Source organism: Phodopus roborovskii, unplaced genomic scaffold, assembly GCF_943737965.1.
Source record: "Phodopus roborovskii unplaced genomic scaffold, PHOROB, whole genome shotgun sequence".
Classification (NCBI taxonomy): domain Eukaryota; kingdom Metazoa; phylum Chordata; class Mammalia; order Rodentia; family Cricetidae; genus Phodopus; species Phodopus roborovskii.
The window spans coordinates 46,698,628-46,715,635 of record NW_026126407.1 but is presented as its reverse complement, the minus strand read 5'-3'; positions in this window follow the sequence as shown (position 1 = coordinate 46,715,635).

Here is a 17,008-nt window from a genome sequence, read left to right as displayed (position 1 = left end):
ATGGATACACCAACAGGTTACCCTGGTGATAACCCACCAAGGTTGGAGAGAAGACTGTGGGCACAGGAAGGGGCGTCAGTACCTCTATGTACCTCAGAATGCTGGTCTTTAAAAACCACGCTAAAGCATGGTGGTCTGATAAGATACAGAGGGTTATTCCAAATTTTTACCTATTGTGGTTTCCAATATTGCCGAGTATGTGATCTATTTTAGAGAAGGTTCCATGTGGCACTGAGAAGAAGGCATATTCTTTTGTGTTTGGATGGATTGTTCTATAAGTGTCTGATAAACCCTTTGTTTCTTCATTAAGTTTCTGTCTGGTGGTCCTGTCTAGTGTAGAGAGTGGAGTGTTGAAATCTCCCACTACTTAGTGCGTGAGGTTTTATGTGCACTTTGAGTTTTAGTAATGTTCCTTTTACAAATGTGGGTACCTTTGTATTTGGGGCATAGTTGTTCAGAATTAAGACTTCATCTTGATGGATTTTCCCTGTGATGAATAAGAAATGACCTTCTTCATATCTTTTGATTAATTTTAGTTTAAAGTCTAATTTGTTAGATATTAGGATTGCTACACCTGCTTGTTTCTTGGGTTCATTTGAATGGAAAATCTTTTCCCAACCCTTAACTCTGAGGTAACAAATGTCCTTAAAGTTGAGGTATGTTTCTTGTATGCAGCAGAAGGATGGATTCTGTCTTTGTATCTAGTCTGTTAGCCTGTGTCTTTTTATAGGTGAGTTAAGGCCATTAATATTAAGGAATATTAATGACCATTGATTGTTAATTATTGTTTGTTTTGGATTTGGTGGTGGTATTGTGAGTGAATTTCCCACCATTTTTCTTTTTGGCTGTTGGTAAATTGGGATTATCTATTGTCTATGTTTTTGTGGGTATAGTTAACTTCCTTGGGTTGGAGTTTTCCTTCCAGAACTTTCTGTAGGGATGGATTAGTGGATATGTATTGTAAAATCTGGTTTTGTCATGGAATATTTTGGTTTCTCCATCTATAGTGATTTAAAGCTTTGCTGGCTATAGTAGTCTGGGCTAGCCATCTGTGATCTCATAGTGTTGGTAGAATATCTATCCAGGACCTTCTGGACTTCAGAGTTTCCATGGAGAAGTCAGGTGTAATTCTTATCGGTTTGCCTTTATATTTTACTTGCCCTTTTTCCTTTGCTGCTCTTAATATTATTTCTTTATTCTGTATGTTTGGTATTTTGATTATTATGTGGTGAGGAGACTTTCTTTTGTGGTCCAGTCTATTTGGTGTTCTGTAAGCTTCTTGTACTTTCATTGGCATGTCTTTCTTTAGGTTGGGAAAGATTTCTTCTATGATTTTGTTGAATATATTTTCTGCACCTTTGAGTTGGGTTTCTTTGCCTTCTTCTATACCTATCATTCTTAGGTTTGGCCTTTTCACAGTGTCCCATATTTTCTGGATATTTTGTGTCAGGGATTTGTTGGACTTAAGATTTTCTTTGGTCAATGAATCTATTTCTCCTAGTGTATCTTCAATGGCTGAGATTCTCTCTTCCATCTCTTGTATTTAGTTGGTTATACTTGCATCTGTAGTTCTTTATCATTTGCCTAGCTTTCCTATTTCTAGCATTCCCTCAGACTGTGGTTTTGTTTGTTTGTTTGTTTGTTTGTTGTTTTGTTTGGTTTTTGTTTTTTGTGGTTTTTTTTTTTTTTTTTTTTTTTTTTTTTTTGGTCTCTACTTCAGCTTTCAAGCCTTGCACTGTTTGAATTTACTTCTTGTGAATTTTGGTTTGTCTTTTCCTCCATTTCTTGAAATTTTTTGTCTGATTTTTCTTCCATTTCCTTAAAGGATTTTCTCATTAACTTTTTGAGGGTCTCTATCATCATCATAAAGTTGTTTTTAGGGTCATTCTCTACTGCTTCATTTGTGTTTGGAGTTTCAGTTCTTGCTGGTGTGGAGTCCCTAGACTCTGGTGGCATCATACTGATCTTTCTGTTGTTGACTGTGTTCTTATACTGTTTTCTACCCATCCCTTCTTCTGGTCCATATTGGTAGGTTTTCTCATATGAGAGTTTACATAAGTGACCTGAAAAACTCTACCAGGGAATTCCTATGGCTGATAAACACCTTTAGCAAAGTGGCAGGATACAAGATTAACTAAAAAAAAAAAAATCAATAGCCCTACTATATACAGACAATAAATGGACTGAGAAATAAATCAGAGAAACAATAGACACATACAACATAAAATATCTTGGGGTAATGCTAGCAAAACAAATGAAAGACCTATATAATAAGAACTTTGAGTCTTTCAAGAAATTAAAGAACATCCCAGGAAATGGAAAGATCTCCCATGCTCTTGGATAGGTAGGATTAACATAGTAAAAATGGCAATCTTGCCAAAAGCAATCTACATATTCAATGCAACCCCCATTAATCCCCAGTACAATTCTTCACAGACTTTGAAAGAACAATACTCAACTTTATATGGAAAAACAAAAGACCCAGGATAGCCAAAACGACACTGTACAATAAAGGAACTTCAGGAAGCATCACCATCCCTGACTTCAAGCTCTATTATAGAGCTATAGTCCTGGAAACAGCTTGGTATTGGTGCAAAAATAAACAGGTAGACCAATGGACTCGAATTGAAAACCCTGATATTAATCCATACACCTACGAATGCCTGATTTTTAATGAAGAAGCTAAAATTATACAATGGAAAAAAGAAAGCATCTTCAACAAATGGTGCTGGCATAACTGGATGCTGGTGTGTAGAAGACTGCAGATAGATTCATATCTATCGTCATGCACAAATCTTAAGTCCAAATGGATCAAAGACCTCAACATAAATACAGCCACATTCAACCTCTTAGATGAGAAAGTGGGAGGTACCCTTGAACAAATTGGTACAGGAGACCACTTTCTGAACAAAACACCAGTAGCACAGACACTGAGACAATTAATAAATGGGACTTCCTGAAAGTGAAAAGCTTCTGTAAGGCAAAGGACACAGTCAACAAGACAATACAGCAGTCTACAGGATGAGAAAAGATATTCACCAACCCCACATCTGACAGAGGGCTGATTTCCAAAATACACAAAGAACTCAAGAAGCTAGTTACCAAAACACCAAATAATCCAATTAAATAGTGGGGTACAGAATTAAATAGAGAAATCTCAATAGAGGAATCTAAAATGGCTAGAAGCCATTTAAGAAAGTCCTCAACATCCTTATCCATCAGGGAAATGCAAATCAAAACAACTCTGAGATACCACCTTACTCCTGTCAGAATGGCTAAAGTCAAAAACACCAATGACAGTTTATGCTGGAGAGGATGTGGAGAAAGGGGTACATTCCTCCACTGCTGGTGGGAGTGCAAACTCATACAGCCACTTTGGAAATCAATATGGTGATTCCTCAGGAAAATGGGAATCTGTCTACCTCATGATCCAGTAATTCCACTCTTAGGCATATACCCAAAAGATGCACATTAATACAGCAAGAACATCTGTTCAACTATGTTCATAGAAGCATTATTTCTAATAGCCAGAACCCAGAAGCAACCTAAATGCCCCTCAACTGAAGAATGGATACAGGAAATGTGATACATTTACACAATGGAGTACTACTCATCTAAAAAAAAAAAAAATGGAATCTTGAAATTTACAGGCAAATGGATAGAACTAGAAGAAACCATCCTGAATGAGTCACAAAAAGACAAACATGGTATGTACTCACTCATATATAGATTTTAGATATAGAGCAAAGGATTACCAGCCTACAATTCACACTGCCAGAAAAGCTAGGAAACAAGGAGGACCCTAAGAGAGACATACATGGTCCCCCGGAGAAGGGGAAAGGGACAAGATCTCCCAAGCAAATTGGGAGATTGGGGGGTGGGGGCGGAGAGGAAAGAGAGTTAGGAGAAAGAGAAGGAGAGAAGAGAAGGACAGAGGTGGGCATGGGGGAGCAAGATGACTGAGTCAGGCAAAGACTCGAGGAGAGCAAGAAAAGTGACACCATTGTAGAGGAGCCATTATAGGTTTAAACAGAAATCTGGCACTAGCAAAATGTCCAGAGATCTACAAGAATGACCCCAACTAACAATCTAAGCAATAGTGGAGAGGCTACCTTAAATGCCCTTACCCAATAATGAGATTGATGACTTATATGTCATCCTAGAGCCTTCATCCAGTAGCTGATGGAAGCAGAAGCAGACACCCACAGCTAAACACTGAGCTGAACTCTTAGAATCCAGTTGCAAAAAGGGAGGAGTGATAAGCAAAGGGGTCAAGATCAGACTGGAGAAACCCACAAAAACTGCTGACCTGAACAAGAGGGAGCATAGGACCGACCCAGACCCCCTTAATGTGGGTGTTAGTTAGGAGGACTGGAAAGTCTATGGGGCCTCTGGTAGTGGATCAGTATTTATCCCTAGTACAAAAATGGACTTTGAGAGCCCATTCCACATAGAGGGATACTCTTTCAGCCTAGACGCATGGGGGAGGGCCTAGCCCCTGCTCCACATGATATGATAGACTTTGAAGACTCCCCATGGAAGGTCTCACCCTTCCTAGGGAGCAGAAAGCAGATGGGATTGTGGGATGGGAGGGTCAGGGAACTGGAATTGATATGTAAAATAAGCTTGTTTCAAATTTAAATTAAAAATTATATATAAAAAAACACTTTAAACTATTAGCAGCTTTAAAAACTCTCCATGAATCTAAAAAGAAGGCCCAACATTATTTGTAGCTGAAAGATGAGAAAGAAATGGCTGAAGTAATGATAGTGCCTGTCTCTCGAATGTCATGTCTAAGCATGAGTTTTCTCTTTCAACTTTTCCCCAGATTCCCTAAAATAAACATATTGGATGGTTTTTGTTTTTGTTTTTGTTTTTGTTTGTTTGTTTTGCTTTATGATGAAGGAAAAGAAACTAAAATCTCTGAACTAGAGAAAGAATTTGCAGATTTATTATTTCTGCCATGCATCAATCAAATGATGGCTTAACCATGATTCTGCATATGTCCTGCCATCCATGTTCCCTTCCTTGCAAAGACAGGGCCTGTAGCTCCCATCCATCCACTTCGGAACCCAGCACTGGTGACTGGCAAGCCCCCATGAGATAAGTCAGGACAGCAGCAGGCAGGGTTCTGAGTCAAGCTTGCTCCAGAGGAGGAGTTCTGATTCCCACCTGGTTAGGTGGGTCAGGGTGTGACCCAGCAAAGAGAGACCCCCAACAGATGAAATAGGAAAAAAAATAATGTCCCTTCAAAAGTGTATATATACACACATGTACATGTCTACACACATGCATATATTGTCAATCCCATCTCCTAAGCTCAGAATGGATGGAACCAGGTTCAGACATGAATTCTTCAAGGAAGTCAGGAAGTCTAAATAAGGCTGTTAGATGATCCTGATTCCGATCTGAGGTCATTACAAAGAAAAGGAGGACTGTTGGCTGCCTGGGAGAGAGAGCTCAGAATGTGGTCCCAAGCCCCAAAACTATTATAAGAAGAGAAGAGGGAGAGATGCCAGGGTCGTGAGCATGAAAAACAAAACATGGAAAAGCAGCTAGTAGGTATCCAGGGGTCCATGGCTACCCAAAGCAAGACCCCTCTGGCACCTTGGCTTTGCCCTTCAAGCCTCTAGATATAGATGAAGAGCATCTGCTGCTTGGTTCTTGGTCTGTGGTGTTTTCCTCTGGCCATTCCAGCAAGTGGATGGAGGTTTCCATTGAATGGGCCTAGCAATGCAGAGGCTGAGCTAGACAGAGCAGCCATATGACAGGTCTAGTGCAAGGAGCCAGGTAGACCAGTGTTCCTAGCCAGCTATGTGAAGGAGATGCACAAGATTCTCTGGGAGATAGCAGTGAGGACCACTGGACCTGGGGAGCCTGTAGAGTGGGTTGCTATGTGGCAATCCAACACAACCACATCACAAGAGACATGGGTTGTCACTGAGTACTGATTGGCCACTAGCAGACAGGACACATATAAGAAGTCAGGGACCTGGGGCAGCAGAGCACACTGTGCTGACACCATGAGTCTCCACCTGACCACCATGCTTCAGAAGCAGCCCTGGCAATGTAAGGGAAGATAAGTAAGGACTCTCTGAGGTGAGCATCACTCCCTTAGCAGAATTACATTCCCCCTCAAGGATGTGTTTGAAGTTTCGACCTTTTTTTTTTTTTCCTCTAAGTTTTGTGATGATTGAAAATAAACACACAAAACTTAGAGGCAAAAAAAAAAAAAAAAAAAAGTCATTGACCTGGAAGTGATTCAGGATCCCTGAAGAGGTCAAGGTGACAGGGCACAGGGCCCTCTCCACACATGGGGCAGAGACCCAAGAGTCAATGCTGGTGACTCAGGTCTAGACGGAGTGGTCTCTGATCTGACAGCCTAGGGCCTTCCTGATGTTCTATTATCAATATAATAGATGCTCCCTAGGGAACACTACAGTTCGCTCTCCCACAGAAGGATGGAAATACCCCAGTGTGGCCTGTCACCTCGGCCCTGGTCAGACTCACATCATCGGGGCCAGCCACCTAGTCTGCCCAGCCCTCCCACAATGAAAGACCAAAACGAATTTGAGAGAAATGTCTGTGGGGTTGTTGAGTTTGTTGACTCTTATAAAAGACATTTATAAATTTATTCTTAGTACAGGAGCGCTCACCGGTGTCAGGGAGCAGTCTCCAGACGGCTGCTCCACATTGCAACTGGCTGCTCAGATGTGTCCATAAATAATCATCTGGGATTTGTCTAGCCAGCAAACAGTCTCTCCCCTCTCTGTCCCCCTCCCCCTCCTCCCCCTTTTCCTACCCCCCTCTCTAAATCAACTCTAAAATGATTTCATAAACAAGAGGAGGAATTTCCCATTAATATGAGAGTGTGTCTGTGTTGGTCATTCAACAGAACTTTCCAGAGGGAACAAGCAGTCCTTCCATCTTGTCCATGTAAAACCAGTTGGCAGCTTCTTCCTCTCCCCATCACCCCAGTGCATTGCTCTCCCTGCTTTTACCAAAAAGGAGGAGCTTGACCAGGCATAAACAGCCTTAGCCAGGAGTGTGTAGCCCCATGAGGCCTCTACTCTGACTTTAGAATTCTTCTCTTTAAGCCCTCTTTCCTCTATGAAAAGGGTGAAATCATTGTTGTTCCCACTTCATCGGTCGAACTCCACCAGCCCCTTCAAAATTAACTGGGGCTTAAACTAGACAAATGTAGTTCTCTCTTATATAAAAGACACCCAGAGGTAGACAGCCCAGGGCTGATGCTGTGGTCTGCAGTGTCGTCTTCTGTTTTTGTAATTTACCAGTCTTGGCATATCATCTCACTGTCCAAGATGGCTGGCTGCTTGAGTCCAGCCATTGTGTCTACATTGCAAGCAGCCAGAAGAAAGAGGGACCCAGCAAAGAGAGATCCCAACAGATGAAATGGAAAAAAAATAATGTCCCTTCAAAAGTGTATGAGGACATTTCCTGTATCGGCCACTCAATGCTTTTCACACCTCATCCGCCAGAGTTGAGTCAGACAGCCTCACTTGCTGCAGAAGAGACTGGAGCACATAACTGAACAGAGCCATGCACAGTGTCACCTGAAAGGGCAGGGTACACACTGGAAAGCCATCGATGACCATCATCAATGACAGGTGACTTGAGCACTCTCCCAGCAACTTACACCTCCTGCCCAGGCCACATCAGTACTACTCATAACACCCCCAATTCCACACCCCTTTAGAACACCCTTCTGTCTGCCCTTCTCCATCTGAGTTGGGACCTGGAGAAACTGGGCCAGCAGACTGTTCTCCAGTGGGACAGGAACACAGATCATCCAAACTCCTGCTCCCTGAATGCTGTGCCCTACAGCTATAAATCACCCAGAGGACTCAGAAATAAAAAAAACTGGAAAGTATATTTGAATCTTGCTTAGTTCTTCCTCACTCAGGGACCAGTACAAACACTCCAGCCCTGAGGAGTCCCCCACCTCCCCACCCCAGACAACTACTTTAGAATTCTTTAAGCCCTCTTTCCTCTAAGAAAAGGGTGAAATCATTGTTGTTCCCACTTCATTGGTAGAACTCCGCCAGCCCCTTCAAAATTAAGGTTGAGGGAAGAGCTGCCCACCCAGCTCTAAGGGTGAGGCCCTGAGTCCTCTTCATCACATCTGTACTTGCTCTGGCTTCCTGTTCACAGCCACTTTAGCGTGTGCATGCCATTGTCACTACTGTTACCCTGTTTACAGTGGGGGAACCAAAGCCAGGTGCCTACTAGCTTGCCCAAGGAAGACTTCAATGCTGCTAGAACAGGATTTGAATACCAGTGGGTTGGTCCTAGAGTCAGAGAAGTAGCCACGGCCTTCCTGATACTACCTGTGTGCTAGGGAGCATTGCTCTCATGAGATGCTCCATAGTGAAAGGGGTTAAATGGTTTGGAAGAGGATGGGCCAAATAGGGAAATGAACAGCATTAGTGCAGGCTTCCTCAGAGCCTTTAATTTGCTAAGGTTTAGATCTCTAGAGGCCATTTCTGAACTTAGTTGACCACAGCTCCCAGGTTGTCAAGTCACGTGGATCTGAAATGCCATGGCCAATGCACCAGAAAGCCTGCTCCATGGCTTGTTTTGCTCTAGCATCCTGTAGACCTCTTGGTTCACCTTTCTATGGCAACTACTTGGACCTCTTTATACCCTGCCTTCTATTCCCGTGACCCAATCAGTGTGGGGGGTGGAAACTTTGTCTTTAGCAGCATTGGTGGCTTGAAGTGTTGGTGCTGGAGTGGATGATGCCTGCAGTGTTGGTGCTGGAGTGGATGATGTCTACAGTGTTGTCCCTGGAGTGGATGATGTCTGCAGTGTTGGTGCTAGAGTGGATGATGCCTGCAGTGTTGTCCCTGGAGTGGATGATGCCTGCAGTGTTGCCTCTGGAGTGTGTAATACATGTACTTGGCTGGACTGCTGGGTGGCATTTAAGAGCTGGAAGGTTCCAGAAAGTCGGTTAGTGCAAGCCATGCATTGCAAGCAGGGAACTCTGGAGACAAAGAGGGCAGCATCTAGGATCCTGCACAAGGTGTGGGGTCCAAGGTGAGACTGGGCCACAGGATCCAGACAGATCCAATGGAGTCAAACAATGTCAGGATGTAGGCTCTCAGACAGACATGCACGGTAATGTTTTGTGAGCAGAAATCAGTGTCCTCTTTCTACACACAGGCTGTTCATTGTCATGATGGCCACCCTCCATGCCTGGGCTTACCAACAGTCTGAACTTGTCAGAAGTGTGTGGAAATCTCCCTTCCCTCCTCCGGGGTGGCCCTTAGCCCAAAGATTGCTTGGTTCATGAAAGCCCCAGTCCTCACAAGAGCATCTGATTCTCCCGAGTCACACCCTACCTGAGACTGGGGGACCCTTGTGGCACTCCATCTATGCAAACCTCAGTTGATCTCTTCCCTGCCCTGTCCTGTCCCTCACTGCTTTCTCTCTGGCATCTCTTCCCCAAATCGCCTGCACAAATGTCCTCACCCTCAATGTCTATGTTAAGACACCATGTCCAGCAGGTCATCTAAGGGGCACAGCACATATCCTCTCCAGCCCTCAAAAGGTCCCACACACAACCCAGGCCCCTGTTTCTGTCCTCTCTCCAGACAGCCTCTAAGCAGATGAACTGTCTCACAGTGCCCACCATGGGAGTCATCTGAAAGGAAGGTATGAAGCTAGGCCCTGTCTGAGAGGAAGTCAACATAGGTAGCACATGCCACTTGGTCACATGGTTCTTCATCCTCACTCTGAGCCTGGAATCTGGCCACTATGAACAGTACCCACGGGTTGTCCCCTCCTCGGGGCCTTTGTCTTGCCACACACTACCTCTGGAATGTTTGGTGGTCACCAGTTCAATGATCATGGTCCAGTGACCTGGAACTCCCCAGGCAGCTCTCCAGACCTCACAGGGCTCAGCCCATAGCACATGGGCCAGGATGGCACAATGGCTGCCTGCACTCTGCTGCTCCGGCCCAGACAGGCAGAACTGCACACTTCCGCTCCAGTGCATGAGCATCCACTGGGGGCTGCAGGGAAAGCAGCTGCTTGCCCTGCAGAGGCCTATCCTCTCTGAGGGGTGAAGGGACACACCCTGGGTGGACATGGCTGCTTCTATCTACTCGGGAGTGACCTACCAGCAGCAAACCAATTAGAGAGGGCTGGCAGGGCAGCTCTGTGGGTAAAGGCACTTGCTGCCAAGTTTGGCAGCCTGAGTTTGATTCCCATGACCCACATGGTGGGAGGAAAGAACCAACTCCTGCCCACACAAATATTCTCTCTCTCTCTCTCTCTCTCTCTCTCTCTCTCTCTCTCTCTCTCTCTCTCTCCTCTCCTCTCCTTTCTCCTTCCCTCCCTCCCCCTCTCCCTCTCTCCAAAAAAGCAAATCATTTGCAAAGTTCCCACAGTGAGAAGTCAGGGACTGGCCAAAGGACACTTAGAAAGTCTGGGTCAATTGGCTGCGTCTGATGGGAGGGAGGGAGGGTGACATTCAGCTCTCCCCAGGCTCCAAGCAAAGGGGGCAGGTTTGAGTCTTTCTCCACCCTTCTCTTCCAAGGCCAGCTCTCTCACCTGGAAAGACTCCCTTCTCCCTTACACCTAGGCCCTTTGTGCTTGAACTGTGCAGTGTTCACTCATGTGTGCCACCTGTAGGCTCTTTTATGGTTTAATACACTCAGGTCAAGGTCATGTGTGTACATGGCCCCCAGCTCAGCTCTTCTCTATGATCCAAGCCCTCCTCAACTGTCATGTGTGGCCCTCCATCCGCCCATGGGAGGAAAATGGTTATTATCCCAGTGTCCCCATTTAAAGCTGAAGAAACAGAAGCTTGAAGATAGCAAATCATTACCAAAGGGTACCAGAAAGTTGTCTGGATAAGATGTCTTTAAGATGAAGTCTTGTTTGTGGTATGTGGAAATAGAATAAATTTGTGTGTGTGTGTGTGTGTGTGTTCATTCATTCAAAAGATACCTTTTCAAGCAAACACTCTACCTGGCATAGAGTCAGCAGTTGGGAATTCTGTAGTGAATGAGTGTGCACAGATCTGTGCCCTCAAGAGGTCTGTTGTTTAGTAGACTGAACGGTTATGCATAACTATGTTCTTCCAGGTTCTGTTGATAAAAGGGCGTAAAAAGGCCAAGGTGGGTATACATGAAAGCGTTCAGCTCTCCAAGTTTTCCATGATGGCTTTCTCCAATGCCTGCATCTTATTTTGTTTTGATTGTTTGTTAACTTACTTTGACAGCTTTACCCATGTATATAATGTATTTAATGTATATGTGCATATGCATGCATAGAATGAATTTCAGTCTTTTCCTCCCCCCTTACTTCTCCACCCCACCTGTCTTCCTTCTTTTTCCAGCAATGCCCCACCTACTTTCATGCCTTTTGTGCCTGTGACTCACTGAATTTAATTATAGTTCTTGTATGGGGTGGGGGTTGGGGGACGTGTTTACTATGGCATAGGCAACTTATCAGTAGTTACACCACCAAATAAAATGACAGCTATCATTAACTGTCCCTCAGGGAGGGGCAGGGCTTCATGAGCCCTTCACCCTTCTGTGATGAAATGTTAATGAGGCCAGTCTTGTGCAAATAACCTCAGCTTTGCTGAGCTCATAAGCACAATAGCCATATAATGTCTTTTTGCAGCACATCTCCCCACCCCACCCCCACTTTCCCATTCTTCCCACCCCCTCTTCCCGCATTCCCTGAGCCCCAGAGGTGGTATAGATGATGGGTTTGGAATCGCACAGCTCAGTCACAGTCACTGCTTTGTCCAGGGCTGCTGGTCCCGCATCCATCCTCCAGGATCCTTCCAGGCCCTTTCCCTGCAGCAGGCTTCAGGACCAGGGCCTGCCTCAGCTCTTGGCTTTTCTTCAGTGTAAGTTGATGGACATGTCTCTTGACCACACCTCCTGGTCCCCTCTGCTGTACGGGTTCCACCCCTCCACACAGAGGACCATTGACCACCTGGCCAGGAACTGAGGCAACACTCCCAGGGAATGTGTGGCAGCCCTCAGGAGCTGAGAAGGCGTTTCCTAACAGACCAGCAATTCTCCCTTGGAACAGAAGAAATTCAGTCCCCATCAAGGACTTCCACTGTCCTTCGGTGACCAAAACAGCCCACACCCGCTTGCTGAACCCTTAGCCAGGCCCAAACATTAATTTTGTTACTGAACAGTGGAACAAACCAAAGTGGTTTTTTTCCAGAAAAAAAAAAAAAAGGGACCAACTTGACCCTGAGCTGAACCTGTATATTTTCTAAAACCTACTGAAAGAAGCAATACTCAGACACAACACATTCTGCAAATGAAATCAATGTTCACTCAAGGCTATGTCAAAATTTAAAGGAGAAATAAAAAGGAGAGGAAGGTGTGGGGGAAGAGCATCCTGCCTCCCTGCCCCCAGAGGTGCTGGAGGGAACACTCTGGAAGCATCAAGATCAGTGTTTTATTTTTCAGTACAGTAGAGGTAAGTGCTAGTTTGCTTTAACTCTGTAGAAAAATGCACCCAAACTTCTCAGGGCACTCATTTCCTTCGGAGATAGATCTGCGGCTGTTGTGTACCTAAAGGTATCAGGCAATAGGAGAGTTTGGTCTCTGGTTGCAGCCAGGAAGGGCAAGGGTGGTTCTCAGTCCCCCTGGCACAGTCTACCTGAGTCTGGGCATGATGGGTTCACAGAGTGCAATCCACATGCAAACAGAGGAGGGAGGTCAGACTGTGTGCCAGAGGAAGAGAAAGCTGGACCGTCCGGCCCTATAATTCCCATTCCAGACCACCTTCCCCGGCTCCACTCAGGGTCCCAGAGAAGGAGTGGAAAGGCCTGCCTGCTGAGGATAGCCACGATGTGCACTCGACCATGCCACTCTTGAGTTTGCAAAGAAGTGCAGTGTGGGTTACAGGCTGATGATGGCCTACAAAATGGGACCATGAGCTATGACTACATATCCACAGTGTTCACAGCTCCAGGGCCAAAGACCAATAATACTTGTTCTGAAGGCTGAAGAATTACTCAAACTGTTAGCAGTAGCTTCCCCTTGAGTGGGGAATGGACAGTAGGTGCAGGGAAAACATTGGCTTTCTATTCCATATGGTTTCTTCCATCGGGATTCTTCATAAGGAGAATGTATGCACTGTCTTCACAGAATTTAAAATTATACACACATATACGTTAATGGCAAGGCACAGGTGAAAGACAGGGACATGTATGGGTTTAACTGCATAAAATTGAAAAAATTTGTGTTTAATTTACAAAAGGCAACTTCAAAACAGAAGAGGTAGTTGGGAAAAGCACTTACTGCCAACCCTCATGGCCTGAGCTGAATCCCCAGGACTCAAAAAGTGGAAGGAGAGAACTGACTGCTGCAAATTGTCCTCTGACCTCCACACCTATGTTAGAACATGTGAGAGCATGTGCATGTGTGCGCACGTGCGCGCGCGCACACACACACACACACACACACACACACACACACAAATAAGTGCACACATGCATGCCAAACAAATAATTTAACTCAAATTTTTAAAGAAAACTTCTTTAAATTGTACCAGCTTACAGTTACATGCAAAAATTACTTGGGAAGAGCTGAGGATGTAGCTGGGTGGAAGAGTGTTTGTTCAGCACACACGAGGTCCTGGGTTCAACCCCCAACAGCACCCAAAATAATTGCTTAGGGGAAACTGCACCCAGATAGACAAGGAGCACGAGCTGCACTCAGCAGTTCACAATGCCCAGCACGCACTGGGAAAAGGCATAAAGAACTCACCCACAGCCACAGAAATGCCACCAAAAGCTGGCGCTGTTTAAAAATTTATTAGGCTTTTTTTATGAAGAGAAAGATGGATAAACAGGTGCATATACTCTTTGTAAGAGGTGACAAGATGTTAGAAAAACTATAATCCCTTTGCAGATGTGAATAAATTTGGACATAGCAATTCCCTTTTAAGCATTTGTCCCAAAGGAATTGTGGCTAAAGATACTCACATTTAAATGCTTCACTATGCGATGTTTGTGAAAGGGAAAAGTTGGAAACAGCCTCGTTGTCTAAACAGTGTGGATGTTTGAACACTGTGGTGGCTCTCAGAGATGCTCATGAGTGGGGGCAAACAGTGCAGACAACACAAAACTGACTCAACTCGGGTACACATATGCATTCTTTTTTTTTTTTTTTTTAACTTAATCTCAGCCAGAAAGCTGAGAAGTGATCAGCATTTCATTTTGAAATTCCATTTTTTTTTTCTTTTCCCCTTTATGGTTTTCTGCTTTTTTTGTAATTAAAATATTTGACTTTTCAAATTGAAAAATGTGCTCTGCTGAAATGCACTCAAGAATCATTCTTAAGTCATCAGTCAGGAAACAAACAACTTTAAAGCATTGAGTTAAGAACCAACCACACATCAGCTAAGACAAAGTGGTATCGATTGTTCCAAGTGACCCTCTAATTAATCTTCTGTGCCTTCTCAGAGACCACAGCATCTGAGTTCATGGAGATGAGGTCACTGTATTGTGAAACTGTTGGACCAGAATGGCAGTCTGCAACCATAATGTACTCACCCACAGATGAGATGAGAAGAAAATTAACTCACACCCTTATTTTGCTAGAAGAAAACCGCGTACTTCAAAGCTCTAGGTGGATGAGTTCTGGGACCAGGTGGTTCTGTTCCCGGTGACAATGCTCTGTAACCCTGTAGTCAGATTTACAAGGAAAGGATAGGGGAAGCTTTTGAAGGGCAAGTGGAGCTTGCAAGCAGCAAAGTACTGGTGTGTGATGCTCAAACGCAAGAGGGGGACCCACAGCTACTCAGTGTCTGATACAGCTCTTTTAGAGCTACAAAACACATTAGTAGGTGTACACACACTTAGCATACAGTGCTAAGTGGACGGTTACTTAGGAAATACTAACTGTATAATATCAGTAAAATTCACTCGACCTCTTATACAAGTTCCTTCTTAACCATGTTTCCTTACCCAGAATATTTCCCCACAGTGAGGCCAGTACAAAACATTTACCCCCAAGGCTGATGCTAATGGGACAGTACATCTCAAGGATAGGCAAAATGAGGCCCCTGAGGAAAACACAAACGGGTTGCTAATGATTGCTCCAGTAGCACCTCTTTTCCTGCCTCTAGAGACAGTCCACATCTTCAAAAAGAGTGAAGTATTGTGGGAGAAACACTAAGGATTCATGCTAGGAAGAAAAATCTCTCTGCACATTCAAGTTCATTTACAAGTGAGAAAGGCCATGTTTGAACCTGCATGTGGATTTTTACTGGATTGGATGCACCTATGTCCCTGCCACCACAGAGTCAGCAGCAGGTGTCCCATGACTGTAGCGCTGTTTCCTCTAGGTTTGCAGTCCATGACCCTAAAACTACCAAATACCAAACCCAGTTCACACCAGGCTTTTCCTATGTGTGCCTACCTATAATAAAGCTTCATGGACAGCTTAGGTACAGAAAGAGATAAATGATAACTCACCACAGAGATCGGTGACGTCAGAATGCAGGAGCTTCTTCCGCAAAATCACTCAAAGAGAATAGGGGTGTGTGTGGTGTGAACTGCTACCTTGCTGCTCTTGTGCCTTTGGGTCAAATAAAGGTTACTCAAACAGAAGCACGGTGCCACTGAGGCATATAGCATATACCTTGTAGCTACTATGGGCAAAGGAATGACTTACGTTCCGGGCAGCAGAGCAGCGGCTTAAAACTTTGTCCTAACATTCAAATGATGTTCAACTCAAAACTTATGAATTTCTAGAATTTTCCACTTATCGTTTCCAAACTGCTCTTAAAGCCATCAATAGCCAAAACCTCAAAAAGCCAAACTATGGCAGAAAGAGAGTATTCTTGTACCATTTCAGGACCCATACAATAGACCCACGAGGGGCTCTGACCCAGTATGTGGCTAAGACTTTTATTTCTGATATATAATTTCTAACTTAATAATGGGATTTTAAAAGAAATGTATTCTTCACTGGCTTTTAAACACCTGGATTTCTCTTCTTAACATCACATATTTCCTACCTAGTCAAAAGTGCTCTCTCTGATGGCTAGAACACAGTGCACTGGCTCCCTTTGCAATGGATCTGCTTATGACCTTTCCTAAGCACAATCCCTCCTGAGGAAGGGCTGCTCTGCTTTCATTTAGTGGCCTCAGAGCCAAACTTTGCATACCCATGAGTGACAAAGTGCACATAAAGTAGGTTTGAGAAGAACTTTGGGGAGGATCAGATGAGGATTTGCCCAATGCAAAGACATTAAGACTATGACATAGCAGCTAGTGCATGTTCCCAAGATGGCTGTGCTGGCATACAGGAGTTAGTCCTGAGAGTGATAAAAAAGGCAGGCATAGAGGAAGGCTATGTGGCCAAAGAAAGGAGAAATGTGAGTGGAAGACAGACTCCAGAGAGACAAAAGCTTCTCTGGGTCCCATTTTTCCAAACCAGGATGCCAGCATTTCATGATTAGACTGGTTTGGGGAGCAATGATTGCCAAGCTCAGACTGTTTAAAAAGAACTTTACTGAAAGAGCAGGATTTATTGTATAAATGTTCTTTGTCATTTATGGACATGATGTTGGGCTAGAAGCCTAGCTTATGCTACTCACACAGGGATTTATGTGACTTTCAAAATGACTTTTGTATACATTTGTAAGCACTGTCTCACCCTTTTTTTCTTTTCTTTTCTTTTTCTTTTTTTTTTTTTTTCATATATATACATATATGATCCTCATGGCCAGTGTGCTTGTTGTAGCCAAAGAAAAATAAGTGTCTGACTTCAGAAGGCAAACATTCCCAAACATCAGCCATGCAGCTGGGGGAAAGTATTGGAGAAAGGGTAGTCTATGAACCTGACTCCCTCCTGGAAAGCCCCTGCAAAACCAAAGATGGCTACAAGCCAAGGCAAGTAGAAGCATGGAAGTGATGCTTGCTTTCTTCAACTTCATGCATAATATGGTCAAATGATGCCAAGGTCTTTCCCTGGATATCTTCCATTCTGTACCC